The following is a 15,447-nucleotide window of genomic DNA, read 5'->3' as shown; positions in this document are numbered from 1 at the left end:
CCAGTGCAGCTTATGGACCACAGACAGAGGGCCCTTTCTCAGACATTCACAGGGGAAGGAGGAGACTATCAACAAGACTAAGACTAAACTTCCTGCCTCCCAGGTGGAGTCAGGGTCAGAGTTAACTTGGCTTTAGAAAAATAAAAGAATGTAACAGTATCTAGTGCACCCAAGTTTGAAGTGCACCCAAGAACTGAAGTTCATATCTGCTTCGTCATCATTATACAGATGACCACACTAAGTTTTGACGTTCAAGATACAATGATTTCTCCAAGGTCATGCACTAACTTATAGGCAGAAGCCATTAGATTTTCCTATGGCATACTGCCTCCCTTACTGTATCTGCTTGGAGATTGGTAGGCTAAGAGAAAACAGATCCAATTCTAAAGCTATTCAATAATAACAATAATAATAATAATACCAACACCACCACCACCAGTGGGCCAGGGGCGTTCATTTATTGTTTAATTTAATTCTCATAACACCCTATGATACCATTATTAACTCCAACTTACGGAAGACTGAACCTCAGAGACTTTAGCCCCCAAGGCTGCACACCTGGGAAAGGCTGAATCAGGGTTTAAACCCGGCAGTCTGATTCCAGAGCCTGCACACCTAACCGCCACACCATTCCCAGGGAACTTACCCACAACACCGGGCTTCAAGAAATGAGGGCAAAAGCTTGGCCATCTGTTTTCTATTCCACCAACCTGATTTATTTCCAGCTTTACGCAGTGAGAGTGTGCTAATATGAAATCCTATGTTAGTAGTCTATTTCAATTAGGGAAAAGTGGAGCTTTGTGTCAATGATATTCTTTATTCCTAATGTGAAATTCTTTTAGCCCAGCAGTGAACCGTGCCCAGATCCCAAATCTGCCTTTCACTCTATATCTCCAGAAAGTTTTCAAGCAGAGCGAGGATTTAAGCAATTGTGAACCTCCAAAAGAGTCTCATAGCTGAGGTACTTTGAAAATGAAACCATATTATTTTATTGTAGGTTTGGCAAATGCTCTCAAAGTCAATATATTCCTTGTCTGGTTTCCAACAGCAATGCTTTTAACCAATGGTCACCTACGTGCCTCTAGTCTACACTTGAGTAAGGCAGAAAATTCTATTGGAACAAACTGGCTTTGATTTTCTCCTTCTTCCAGAAATCTAATTCCTCACAACCACATCACTGAGCAATTTCACATGGTAGTAGTTAAGACCACATTTCCCATACTTGATTTTCTGGTCTTTGATAAACTGCCTGAATGGAGTATTCAGGTTCTAAACACCCTGGACACACAACTCCCTTTTTACTCCTGGCCTCTCATGTTGCTGGTCTCCCAGGTGAAGGAGGTGGCATGGGCTGAAAGTTTGTGTCCTCTGCAAATTCATATGTGGAAATCTTATGTTGAAATCCTAATGCGAGGGCGTTAGGAGGTGGGGCCTTTGGGAGGTGACTAGGTTATGAGGGCTCCACCCTCATGAATGGGATTAGTGACCTTATGAAAGAGACCCCAGAGGGCTCTCTCCTTTTCTGCCATGTGAGGACACAACAAGAAGGTGGCCATCTGCAACCCGGAAGAAGGTCCTCATCCGAACCCAACCGTGCTGGCACCCTGATCTCAGACTTCTAGCCTCCAGAACTTGGAGAAATAAATTTCGCTTATTTATAAGCCTGTGATATTTCTTTATAGTCTGTGATATTTCTTTATAGCAGCTGGAACTAAGACAGGAACGAAAGGAAGCAGGGTGCCTTCGTTCTTTTGGTCTTCCCTGTCCATGATACTGGTATGATGGAGTGTGTTCTTAATTGTGAGGGAAGGAGACAGATTTCTGCTCAACAAACAAGAACCAAAGACTATTTCATGGGCAGGAACTAAAGCACGTCTTGTGAAAAGGATGAGCTGCCCCAGCAGAAGTAGCAGGGCCCTCTGAACACCAAGGTCTGAACTCGTTGTCCCGGATCCGGAGAGGGGAAACGTGGGCAGGCTTGTTCTGCCATTGCTCTCCTTCTCCCACCATGCTGTTGGTGGGGTCAGAAACAGCCACTTCAGAAGATTGCTGCTATATACATATAATGGAATGTCATTCAGCCTTAAAAAGGAAGGAAATTCTGACACGTGCTACAACATGAATGAACCTCGAGGACATCATGCTAAGTGAAATAAGCCAGATACAAAGGACAAATACTATATTGACTCCACTTATTTGAGGTACCTAGAATAGTGAAATTCATAGAGACAGAAAGTAGAAAGATGGTTGTCAGGGACTAGAGTAGGAGGCAATGGGGAGTTATTGTTTAGTGGGTAGAGAGTTTCAGTTTGGGAAGATGAGGAAGCTCTGGAGATGGGTGGTGAGGGCTGTGATGGCTGCACAACAATGCGAATGTACTTAATGCCACTGAACAACTGTACACTTAAAAATGGTTAAGAGGGTAAAGTTTATGTTATATATATTTTACCACAATAAAAAAAAAGAACTTTGCATTGAAATTGAAATGATCATTTTTTATGTTGAAGTTAGAAAGGCCCTTACAGATTGTTGGGAACAATAGTGTCAATTCGGACATGAATAAATTAAAGTCCAGGAGGTGAGGTAATTTACCCAAAAGCTCACAGCTAGTGAGAGGCCCAGCCAGGACTAAAACGTAAGCTTTGTCAGCCTTCCCTGCCGCTGCTCTTCCCCCAGCAGCTTTGACAACCGAGGGCCTCACAGGAGACACACACGTCGCAAGGAGACTTAGGGCCCTTCCCCGGCACTCCCACAACATTGAAAGGCCTCCCTTAGAGCAATGACCACGTGGTTTTGCTTTTGTTTGCTTGGCTGCCTCCTTCCCCCGGACTCTAAGTTTCTGGAGAGCAAGATCCATGTCTTTTTTTTTTTTTTTAATTAGACTTTATTTTTTAAAACAGTTTCAGGGTCACAGCAAAATTGAGCAGAAGGTAGAAAGATTTCCCCTATACTCCCTGCCCCCAAATACACACAGCCTCTCCCCATCAATATCTTAACCAGAGTGGTACATTTATTATAACAAACCTACAGAGACACATCTTTATCACCCAAAGTCTATAGTTTATACTAGGGTTCACACTTGGTGGTGTACATTCTACAGGTTTGGACAAATGTATAATGACATGCATCCACCATTATAACATCATACAGAGTAGTTCCACTGCCCTAAAAATTCCCCGTGCTCTGCCTATTCATCCCTTCCTCCTTCCTAACCCCTGACAAGCACTGATCTTTTTGCTGTCTCCATAGTTTTGTCTTTTCTTCTTCTTCTTTTTTATTTTTTGCTGAGGAAGATTCGCCTTGAGCTAACATCCACGCCAATCTTCCTCTATTTTTTAGTATGTGGGCTACCAGCACAGCATGGCCGCTAACAGAGCAGTGTAGGTCCACGCCCAGGAAGCAAATCCAGGCCACCGAAACAGAGTGCATGAAGTTAACCACTATGCCACTGGGGCTGGCCCTAGTTTTGCCTTTTCCAGAGTGTCATATAGTTGAAATCGTACAGTATGTGGCCTTTTCAGATTGGCTTCTTTCACTTAGTAATATGCATTTAAATTTCCTCCAAATCTTTTCATGGCTTGATAGCTCATTTTTTTCTATCCTTGAATAATAGCTTGTTGTATGGATGTACTACTGTTTACTTATCCATTTATCATGTCTTTTTTATCTTTGTATTTCAATACCTAGCAACCTGCCCAGCACATAATAAAATCTGAACAAATATTTGTTAAATGAGTGGATAAATGAACAAACAAAGCACCTATCAGCAGGTATAGTCTACTCAACCTGGAAGACACGTATCGAGAAGAGGATGGTCTGTAAGTTCATTATTTGATTCATCAGTCCTTGAATATTGGGCCTGAATCCGATTACATAAAGTCATGCTTAATGTATTATTTTGTTTTGTTTTTTAAACCGAAATTTGGAGTTTGAAAATAAATCAATACTCACATTTATACAAGATACTATGACGATTTATATTTCTAATTTTATTAGAGAACAAAAATACACTTTAAGCAATAAGAGCTAATTCCCTTCAACTGTGACCCCTTCGTTTGTACTGCGCCATGCCCACCAGCCACTCTTAATCCAGAAAAGTGAAGTCTGGTGCCCTCTGGTGGCCTTTCATTTTTAAAAGAGAAGTGTAATGAGAAATTTTGTTATCCTAGGAAATTCTTATCCACTAAATAGCATCTAGCTTCTCTCAGGAGGAAGATGGCTTCCTTGAGACTCATTGCTTCCAACGCTAGCCCTGTCTCTCAATAGCTTCAAATCAGAATATTCCACCTGCCAAAGATGTACTCAGGTTGGTTGTGATTTTTCTGCTAGTAGCCAGGCAGATACTTTGAGGTCCTATGGAGTTCCTCTAAAGAAAGAGAATGAACTTAAATAAGATGAGAAATCAAAACCCTTTTATAATTCTGCAATGCTGGTAGGTCAAGTCCCTGTGTCATAGAAGGACCTTCATGATCTAGCCCCTGTCTTGCTCTCCAGTCTCTCCTCTCTCACGCCCTTCCCTCTCCATGCCTTCTTGCTGCTCATCTTGCAAGACTATTTAAGTGCTGTTCCCTTGATAAAATATTTTCTGGGTTAAAAAATTGTCTATTTCTTCTTAGTGCCCCCACCTTCTCGCAGTCTTCGGTAATGGCTGACAACTGTTGTACTTAGGTGTGTATTGATCTGAATCTTTCATCAATTATTATGCTCCTTGAGTGCAGGTTTATATTTTGAGGGAAGTGGCTACTCATTCCCATTCACCCAGTGCTTAGCACAGAGATACAATAAATCTTGATTAAATTACTGTAAATTCAAGATCAAGGCAGAAAGTCATAATGGAAGCAAAGAACAGGTAAAAACTAGTAGTTGTCTCCAGGGGATAGCAGATTCTTCTCCATTTTGCTCTCACTGACCTGCTATTTGGTACAAGACTAAAAGGGCAGTGTCACTTCCATGATGCCTGCAGATCCCCTAGACCTATAGGGGATGAAAAGTTACATTTTCTATGGCCTCTCTATGTTTTTTGGAAAGCTTTGAGTCAAACCAAACCCTTAATGTAATGAAAAGTTCAAGAGAGCTGAAAGTGGTGCCTATTCCTCTAATATGAGTATGTGCGGAGGATAGGGCTCAGGGTACTGATAGAGAACATGAGCTCAGAGGCTGTGAGTGCCCTAAGTCACACGACTTACAAGTGATGGATCCAGAACCGGAACGTGAGCCCAGACTCCCAATTCCACGCTCCATTCACTATGTAGTGCAGTGCTTCCTTCTGGCAGGGAGCTCTACTCCTGAACGGGGCATTTCAGCTGTCTGTGCACACACATACAATATTTCAGTAAACATTAAAATATTATTTAGATACTACAAGCAATCCTCATGGACTAGGCATCCCTACCCCCAGTTCCCAACTAAGATAAACTAAACGAAAACAAACCCACCATGAAAACAAATGAACAAAACTATTAACCACACACCTGTAGGACCAGCAGAGAACCAGGAATATTATGGGGGAATCTAGAGTCACTGGAGCTGCATTCGAATCCATGCTCTGTCACTTGCCTGCGTATGGCCCTAGGCAATTGACTCCTCTCTACTTTAACATCCTCGTATGTAAAATAGACAAAAAATTGCGTGTGTTGAGAGAATTCAAGGAGTTCATGTGCACGGAGTCGGGCACATAGTCAAGTATTCAGTTAATTTTAGCTATTATTATTGTTTGAAGAATCATTTCACTTATCCAGATTGGACTGTCTGTATTAGTGAAATTTGCTGCATAATATTTTATTTTTCTTCATATTAGCTACAGTCTTTGATGGGTGATTTCTTTAAAGTCAAGTCTATTTCACCTGCTATGCTATATATAGCAGCAGAACCATCTTCTCTCTCTTTCTCTCTTTCTCTCTCTCTCTTTTGGTTTCAAAATTAAAAAACACTCTTAATACCATCACTCCATGTAACGGTAAGCCTTCTGTATTCTTTCATATGTCCCATTTCTGAGGTTCAGGGGCTTAAGGCAAGAAACTCTTTAAATGACTAGCTAAGACTCTTGTCAACACAGAAAAGAAGGCCCTGCTTATTTGCTTCTCAGAGGCAGCTGTTCTCTGAACACACTCACCCAAAAGGAAGCTGGGTCTTGGGGTTTTGATTGGCTTTGATTATTTTTATTTCCCTGTACATGATTCCATCTCTCTGACCTCTCATTTCCTTCAATACCAATTCATGATACAAATACCCTTTGGTGGATTAGAGAACTAACAGTGCCTTCTGGCCTACTGGCCTCTGTGTCCACAAAGAGCCGATAGCAATCTCAGCCCCCTGAGCTCCTGGCTTCTCCTTTTCACTATTGCATGCAGGAGTACTTCTCCTTGATCTGAACACACACATTCTCCTAGTCAAGGGGGATTTGCCTGGTTGGCCCTTAGGCAGGGGTTTCATCAGACAGTGTTTGTTTTCTTCCCAGAAAGTGAAAAGAATGCCTCTCCCCCAGAGCAAAGGGTTAAACCTTCACCTGGACGAAGTCAACAGACAAATTTCTAGTGAGATCGTTGAACTAAGGGTGTTGGGAGCACCTACCCTTTTGACACCGTTTGAAAGAGAAACTTAGCTGAAAACTTCCTGGAAAAAGACAACTTAAAAACTAAGTTTGGCTAACCAAATTTGACTGTTACCCATGACAACTTTGAATTTAGTAAAACAGAGAAATCTCAAAACAGGCTCCTGTCAATACCCAAGCATGTGATTCCTACAAGGATTAAAGACTGTGACTCAGGATGTTGAGACAGAAACTTGGGCTGATGTTTCCTGACTTCGCGCTTCAGCTTCCTGGTAAAACTACTGATCCAAAATCTGGTAAGTTTCTTCTCTTAAATTCAAACCACATGTAGTGACTTATTAAATAAGCGTATGTCATAACATATTTGTGTAACTATTGGGCAAGCTAAAAAGTTGGCAATAGATCTCATAAAAGTTACTCAATTGTCTAGTAAGGCAAGGCGGCTTTTGAAAGCACGACCATTTGCTATTTCTTTAAGCCCTTGATGTGAGCAGCTCTAGGACTGATGACCACTGAAAAAGTTGTTCTTACATGAGCAGGGTGACGATAGGGGCCTGGAGGTCAAGCCAGAGATGTGTGTCTGCACTGCATCTAAAGAGAAGGAAGCCCAGCCCAGATCCCCTCTGCACCAGATATTTTGGAGCCATGGGTGAAAAGCCAGCTGCTCATCTAGGCAACTGGGTGTCAACTCTTTACCCCTCTGCAGCATTGAGGAGCACATTGGAAAGCTGTTGGGTTCACTGGGAGCTGGTTCTTAGAATCTTTTGTCTTTCCTTAATTCCTTATTTTATAGGGGTAGTCATTTACTCATGGTGAAAAATACCAAATATCCCCCAAACACCCTAACCTATCCCCTTTCCGATGTCATGGCAGTTGGGAAATTAAGTAAGCATTTACTGAGATACTTGGATTTACAGGTTGATTAGAAGTTTTTCTGCTTTTCTGTGATTTAGGTGGCTGCTCAAGATGATGGTAGACAAATAGGTCTATCTGCTTAAAACCAACAGGCCAGAACTCTAATCTCATGTCTACAACCAATGCTGTAGCCTCTTACTGCCTATATGGTAGAGCAGGAAGAGATCAGGGAGTGATGTCCTGCAACTCTGGGAAGGGGAGCATTTCAAAGAGGAGGAAATTGTCAGCTTTCCCAAATGCTGTAGATAAATCAGTAAATATAGGACAGAAATGTGTGCATGGGGCTTTTAAAAACAACTTTATTGAGGTATAATTGACATACAATAAGCTACATATATTTAAAGCATATAGTTTGATAAGTTTTTGCATCTTTACACACCCTAAAACCATCAACACACTCAATACACATCCATCACCCCTAAAAGTTTCTTTCTGCTCCTTTATAACCCCTCCTCCTTGCCCTTCCCTATCTGTTTTTCCCAGGCAACCACTGATCTGGTCACTATAATTAGTTTCTAGAATTTTATATAAATGGAATCATATAGTATGTACTCTTTTTCACCTGGCTTCCTTATTTTGAGAATTGGCCTAATTATTTTGAGATTGAGACTCACCCCTTTTGGAGTGTATATCAATAGTCTACTCTTTCTTTCTTCCTTTCTTCCTTTCTCTCTCCCTCTCTCTTTCCTCCCTCCCTCCCTCCCTTCCTTCCTTCCTTCCTCTCTTTCTCTCTCTCTCTTTCTCTCTCTCTCTCACCCTCCCTCCCCCCACCTCCCTCCCTTCCTCCTTACCTTCCTCCCTTCTCTCTCTCTCTCTCTCTTTCTCTCTTTCTTTCTCTTTTTGCTGAGTAGTATTCCATTGGGGATATACCATGAATACATCAAAGTTTGTTTATCCATTCTCCTGTTGATGGACATTTGGGTTGTTTCCAGTTTTCAGCTAATACAAATATTGCTTCTTTGAATATTCATGTTCCTGTCTTTGTATGAACATATGCTTTCTCTTCTCTTGGGTGAATACTGGAGTGGCTCATATGAGATGTATATGTTTAACTTTTTAAGAAACCGCTGAATTGTTTTTCAAAGTGGTTGCACAATTTTACATTTCCACCAGCAGTGTTTGAGAATTCCAAGTCTTCCACATTCCCTCCAGTATGGCAGTCTTTTTAACTTTAGCTATTCTAATATGTGTTGCCCATGAAATCTGACTATCACAATGTTCTGATAATCTTCAGAAAGCATCTCCATTGTAGTTGTGGTTAACAAGCCAGACTACAATGGTTTGAGGAGGCAGAAGTTAAGCAGTGGAGACAATGAGTATAGGCTGTTTTCAGAGACTTTTGTCTATAAGGGTAGGCTCCAAGTTCGTGTAAAAATTATGGTCATATACTCAAAATAGGTCTGCTCTATATCTGAATTACAACATTTTAAAGTTTATTATTTGCCCAGTTCCCAGTGTCGGCAATTAGGTGGGGCCTTACAGAATACAATATTTCTTTTGAGTTTTACCAAATTATAAGGCCACGTGGCTTTTTGAACAATATCTGTGTTAAGATTGGATAAAAATCAGCTGGAATTCCTCACAGTCCTTTAGTCAAGCTTTAAATATGTCACATGTTTATTCTTCTTCATTATTCTTTGTTATTCTTCCTTATTCTTTCCAACAGGGCACTTCCAAACAGAAGACACACAGCGAGCTGGAAAGGAGAGACAAAGACAGTGAGAAACAGATAGGGTGACCATCTGTCCTAGTTTGCCAGAGACTGTCCCAGTTTTAGCACAGAACGTCTTGAGTCTGTGAGCGTGTGTTCCACTTTAGACAGAGCTAAATCACGAATCAAATCAATAAAGCCTGAGGACTTGAATGGAGGAAACAACAGTCTAAAATTGGTTTAGAGAAGATTTCTCATTTTGTCCTAAAAATGAGAAGTGTAACTTCACAAATCAACAATGTGTTATGTGAGAAAGAGTCATACAAAAACCAGGGGATCAGAAGGTGGAAAATGTTTCAGAGCCACTCAAGTGAATAGATCCAATGAGAACAGGGGCAAGGCTAGAATGAGTTCAGGACTCCTCCCCCTGCCCACCTCTCTCTATCCTGTGGCCACTGGCTTCTCCTACCCCTTGGGATGCTATTGTGGGTCTAATTGTGTCCCTCCAAAATATGTTCAAGTCCTAACCCCAGCTACCTGTGAATATGACCTTATTTAGAAATGGGGTCTTTACTGATATAATCAAGTTAAGATGAGGCCATACTGGATTAGGATGGGCCCTCATCCAGTGACTGGTGTCCTTATAGGAAGAGGGAAATTTGGACACAGAAACACGCACAAGGCCATGTGATGATGGAGGCAGAGATTGGAGTGATGTGTCTGTAAGCCAAGGAACACCAAAGATTGCTGGCAGCCACCAGACACTTAGGAGAGAGGCGTGGAGCAGATTCTCCATCAGAGCTTCCAAAAAGGAATCAACCCTGCCCAACACCTGGATTTCAGACTTCTAGCCTCCAGAACTATGAGAGAATAAATTTCTGTTAAGCCACTCAGTTCACAGTACTTTGTTGTGTCAGCCCTAGGAAGCCAATACAGATGCTTCCACATATGTAACCCGAATGATCATTTATGTCCTGAACATTTGTTTAACAAGTTTACTGGGTAACTACAATGTTCCAGGGCCTGTGTGGGCATTATGGAAGAAGTACAGCAGAATGGCAAGGTCTGGCCTCCTTCTTTGCCTGATTACCCATGTGCACTGTCCAAGTCTCCATGCACGGCGGTTACCCCTTCTAGAAAGTCTTTCCTCATTATAACTCCCTAGGTGGGTTCCAATGGTTCTCAATCATCTCTGGGCATCAGAATCACCTGGGGAGATTCTTAAGCATACTAATGCCCTGCGGAGCTGAGATTCTGAGTCCATGAGTTTGGGGTGGGGCCAGGGCATTTTGTAAATTCCACAAGTGATTCTAAGATGCAGGGCTGAGACTCTGGAAAGGTGCTTCTCCTCTGGGTTTCCACAGCACCCTGTGACTACTTCAGCTATGGCACCCTCAGTACTGTATTGAAATGATGGGCTTCTTTCATCTACTAGAAGAACCTTTCACAACTTTGGCTGCACAATCAAATCACTTAAAATTCCTCATACGCCTAACCAATCCCAGACCAATGGAATCAGAATCTCCCCAGGTGACTGCCATTTGCAGCCATGTCTGAGAACTTCTGTACTAGATCAAAAACTCCTTGGGGGCAGGAATCTAGCCTCATTGATCTTGGTAACTCCATTGCCAATACACTGCTGGTGCTTGGGGCTGCCAGAAGCACATCTATAGGTATTTCTTAAGTTAACTCTACCAGAAAATGAGTTTATAACTTAGAAGGGAGATTAAACCAAACAAACAAGTTACCATTTACAAAGTTGTAATAAGTGACATAGAATAGGTACAATGGAGTTGCATCTCTTTTGGAAAGTGATGGGTAAGGAGAAAAGTAAGGAAAGTCCATAATTACTCTTGAAAAGGTCTTAGGAATGTGCCTTTATAATCCAACGCTTTCCCAAGATCATAGAAATGACAGCTGTTTCTTCATTTGAACACCAGATAAAGTAATGAGCGTTCATTTAGGAATCGTGTTGATTGCAAGATCCATCTTTTTGAACACTAGAATCACACTCGGTTTGGGAAGACACTCTAACCAAGGCCTACAGCAATGGAGTTCCACTGAGGGGAAGAGCCAATTAATTAATTCCTGCTCTGCTTTCTCCTAAAATGGTATCGCTATTTAAATTGTATGCCCTCCCTTTTGGCCAAGAACATACATTTTAATTTACATTTTTAAAATGTGCATATGATTCCATTCCCCTGTACTATCAAATAGCTTTGTGAGAAAAAAACCTTATATAATTATGAGATAAGAGAATGCTTTTTGAGTGGGGACAGGACTACAGCTGCCCTTAGAGTTAAATGGAATCAGGATGGGAACAAAGCCATGCCTCTCATAGCTGCTTCTTATTTGTGCATCAACTGTTTTCTCTTAGGCTTCTCCCTACATTAGGGCTAATGTCTCCCAATGGTTAGGACACATAGAGATAGCTCCGCCTATAAACTAAAGAGAATATAAAACTTAATCTGAGCTCCAATTTGGAAAACTTCTGAGGAAGGACTCTGATTGGCCAAGCTTGTGTCACATGGCTTTGTGGCAGCGGATAGATGGGGTACTGTGATTGGCAGCCCCCTCCACAGATACAGGATTGGAGCGGAGAGAAACAGCTACCCAAAAGACAGATGTAGTCTCCATGAGAGATCATTAAAGCCCAACTGACACTGGTACTCGTGAGTACAAAAAAGAGAAACTCAGCAATCTGTCGAGTGAGAGTTACTAGAGAAAGGGAAGTCTTTAAAAAATGGCTTGAGAGTTCAAGTTTTGGTAACTGGAAGAACTACAGTGCCATTACGAGAAAGGGAGACTTCAAGAGGTGGAACTCATCTGAGGGGAAGGCAGGAAGTCTGACTCCACACATACTGTCTGAAGTGATGATCCAGATGATATAGAAGATGAGTCATGCACCAAGTGATTGAACTAGGAGGCTGGTGCTCAGGAGAGAGGGAAGGTCCTGATAGGCAAATAGGGACATGATCTGCACAGAGAGGAGGAATAAGGGAGTTGATGTCAACGTTAAAAGAGGAAGTATAAAAAGAAAAAAGAAGTAATAAAAGGCTAAACCTTGAGGGAGCCCCTACATGTAAAGAGCCAGAAGAGGAAGAGAGAGGAAGCTGTAATCAGAGAGCTAGAAGAAGAGCCTAGAAAAAGTAGCTGAGGGAGAAGGACTGTGTGAGGCTGAAATACCTGAAGGTGTGACTGACTTTTGAACCTTGACAGACAATAGAATTGCCCAGGAGCAGAGTGTCGTATCAGTAAATTTCACTAACTTCAAAACAGCAGGAGCCAGGCTGGCCCGGTGGCATAGCAGTTCGCGCATTCTGCTTTGGTGGCCTGGGCTTCACAGGTTTGGATCCTGGGTGCAGACCTACTCACCGCTCATCAAGTCATGCTGAGGTGGTGTCCCGCATAGGAGAGCTACAACTCTACCACTATGATATACAACTACGTACTAGGGCTTTGGGGAGAAAAAAGATTAAAAAAGAAAAAGAATGGCAACAGATCATAGCACAGGACCAATCTCCCTCAAAAAAAAAAAAAAAAAGAGCAGGAGGATGTGGAAATGTTGATTGGGCCCACCTCTTCTTCCCTTTAGTTCTTAAACTTCTCCCATGGCTTCCCTGCCCCTCCCCAAACCTATTGCTCCTTCCCCGGCCAATGTATGGACATGTAGGAGCAGGCATCAGCAGTTAGGAGGATGGGCAAGTCTTCCAGCCCATAGATGCCTGAACTTTTGTTACCCTTTCTTGACTCAGCTCCTCTGATACTTATCCTAGCTGAGATCATTGAACATAATCTGTTATAGTGTCATTATACATAGGGCCAGTCTTCATAATGAAGTAGGCAGCTATCTATTAGTGGTGGAATTTCTGTTCTTGACTTGTAGCTGATGCCTGAAATTCCACTATCAAAGCTTCATCTTGTGAGCCTAAGGCTTTGTTCCCTGTTAGGACACAGATCCCAAATGGGGGGAAAAACACACGTACCTCCTATCAGTACATGATTTTGCTAGAGTATTTAGTATACTACCTCATGGTTCTTAATTGTCTATCTCTTCAACCAGTCCATGTATTAGTCTATGAGGACACAAATTTGTGCTTTATTTACCTCTGAATCCCCAGTCCTTAGCACGGCCAGTGGTGTGCTAGGGCCAGCTTGCACCAGCTTGTGAGAGCTCCTTGTTCTCATCTCTTCCCAATTCTGTGTTCAGTGACATCACACTCGTAGCTTGATATCAGCAATGGTGGGTGTATTTGCACCACGGAAATTGGTAAGTGCTACAAATCAGGGCTTTTTTCCCTGGAAGGTCGTTTATTAAACATTTACCATCACACCACTCCATGTCCTTTTAGACTTAAGCAGCTTATTTTTCCGTTGAACCATTGAACTTGCGGGCCTACGATAAATTGTAAAGCGGCTCTATTGTAAAATAATAATAATAATGATCCCTGAAATTTCCATAATGCTCTTCAGTTGATCTACAGTTTTCCTCCTTTTTCCTCCTTTTCTGTGGTATCTGTTGTAATTTCTCCTCTTTAATTTTTGATTTTATTTATTTGAGCCTTCTCTCTTTTTTTCTTAGTGAGTCTGGCTAAGGGTTTGTCAGTTTTGTTTATCTTCTCAAAGAACAAGTTCTTCATTTCATTGATCCTTTCTATTGTTTTTTTTTTTTAAGTCTGTATTCCATTTATTTCTGCTCTAATTTTTATTATTTCCCTCCTCCTGCTGACTTTGGGCTTTGTTTGTTCTTCTTTTTCTAGTTCTATTAGATGTAGTTTAACATTACTTATTTCAGATTTTTCTCGTTTGTTGAGGTAGGCCTGCATTGCTATAAATTTCCTTCTTAGCACCACTTTTGCTGCATCTCATAAGAGTTGGTATGTTGTGTTTTCATTTTTGTCTGTCCCCAGGTATTTTTTTTTTCCTCCTCTGATTTCTTCATTGATCCAATTGTTGTTCAGTAGCACGTTGTTTAGTCTCCACGTATTTGTAACTTTTCCAGCATTTTTCTTGTGGTTGATTTCTAGTTTCATACCACTGTGGTCAGAAAACATGCTTGATATGATTTCAATCTTTTTAAATTTATTGAGGCTTGCCTTGTTTCCCACAAGATAGATATGGTCTATCTTTGAGAATGTTCCATGTGCACTCAAGAAAACTGTGTATTCTACTGTTTTTAGATGCAATGATCTATATATATCTATTAAGTCTATCTGGTCTAATATTTCATTCAAGGCCATTGTTTCCTTGTTGACTTTCTGTCTGGATGATCTATCCATTGATGAAGTGGGGTGTTGAGGTCCCCTATGGTTATTGTGTTGCTGTCAATTTCTCCTTTTAGGTCTGTTAATAGTTGCTTTATACACTTTGGTGCTCCTGTGTTAGGTGCATATATATTCATAAGTGTTATGTCCTCTTGGTGGAGTGTCCCTTTCATCATTATATACTGCCTCACTTTGTCTCTCATTGTCTTTTTTATCTTGAAGTCTGCTTTGTCTGATATACGTATGGCAACACCTGCTTTCTTTTGCTTGCCACTTGCTTGGAGTGTCATCTTCCATCCCTTCACTCTGAGCCTATGTTTGTCTTTAGAGCTGAGATGCATTTCCTGGAGGCAGCATATTGTTGGGTCTTGTTTTTCAATCCATCCAGCCACTCTGTCTTTTGATTGGAGAATTCAATCCATTTCCATTTAGATATTGATATATGAGGACTTAATACTGCTATTTTATCTCTTGTTTTCTGGTTGTTTTATATTTCCATTGCTTCTTTTCTCTTGTATTTCTGACTGGCCTTTCAGTTTGGTCGTTTTGTGTGATGTTTTTCTCAGTTTTCTCTTTGCTTATGATTTGTGGCTCTGCTCTGATCTTTTGTTTAGTGGTTACCATGAGGTTTGTATTAAAGATCTCATAGATAAGATAGTCCATTTTCTGACAGCCTCTTATCTCCATTAGCCTAAGCATATTCCGTCCCTTTCCTCTTCCCCTTCTGAGTTATTGTTGTCACAAATTGTTCTTTTTCATGCTGTGAGTTTGTGACTAAATTGAAGTGTTTATAGTTACTTTTGATGCTCTCCTTCCCTTTGTCTTTTATGTTATACTTAAGTGTTTACTAACCCATTCTGATATAGACCTATAACCTATTACCTATTTTGTGATTTTCCAATTCTATTTGTCTATTTATCTCCTTGCTTAAGGTTTTGTAAACCTTTGCTTTTTAATTTCAGATGGGAGGGCTCCTCTCAATGTTTCTTGTAGGGAAGGCCTAGTGGTGATGAACTCCCTCAGCTTTTGTTTATCTGAGAAAGCTTTTATTTCTCCCTCATATATGA

Source organism: Ceratotherium simum, chromosome 10 (assembly GCF_057802395.1).
Source record: "Ceratotherium simum simum isolate JZ-2026a chromosome 10, ASM5780239v1, whole genome shotgun sequence".
Classification (NCBI taxonomy): domain Eukaryota; kingdom Metazoa; phylum Chordata; class Mammalia; order Perissodactyla; family Rhinocerotidae; genus Ceratotherium; species Ceratotherium simum.
The sequence above is the reverse complement of the archived record's forward strand: the minus strand, read 5'-3'. Positions refer to the sequence as shown.